A 333-nucleotide genomic window follows, 5' to 3' on the forward strand; every position below is an offset into this window, starting at 1 on the left:
CGGCTGGTGGGTCGGCGAGAGGGGTGCGCTGCCAGTGGCTCCGTGCCGGGGCTCCCCGAGGGCCTGAAATCAGCTTGCCGGGACCAGGCACGGAGGGCTGAACCGTGTTCCGTGGCTGTGCCCGGGGACCCCACTCACCCCGGTTACGTGGCCAAGCAGCCACCCGAGGGTCCGGCTGGCCCTGGATGTGGAGAGGAGGTTACGCTGCCCCAGGACACTCGCGGGGAGGCTGATGAGGTGTTTTGCAAACAGGGAATTGCATCAGGACGGCCTGGCCTGGGAGCTGCCGGGGGCGTACCCCACCTGCCCCGGCAGCCCGGAGCCCACCGGAGC

This window comes from Aptenodytes forsteri, unplaced genomic scaffold (assembly GCF_000699145.1).
Source record: "Aptenodytes forsteri isolate BGI_AS27 unplaced genomic scaffold, ASM69914v1 Scaffold26, whole genome shotgun sequence".
Lineage (NCBI taxonomy): Eukaryota > Metazoa > Chordata > Aves > Sphenisciformes > Spheniscidae > Aptenodytes > Aptenodytes forsteri.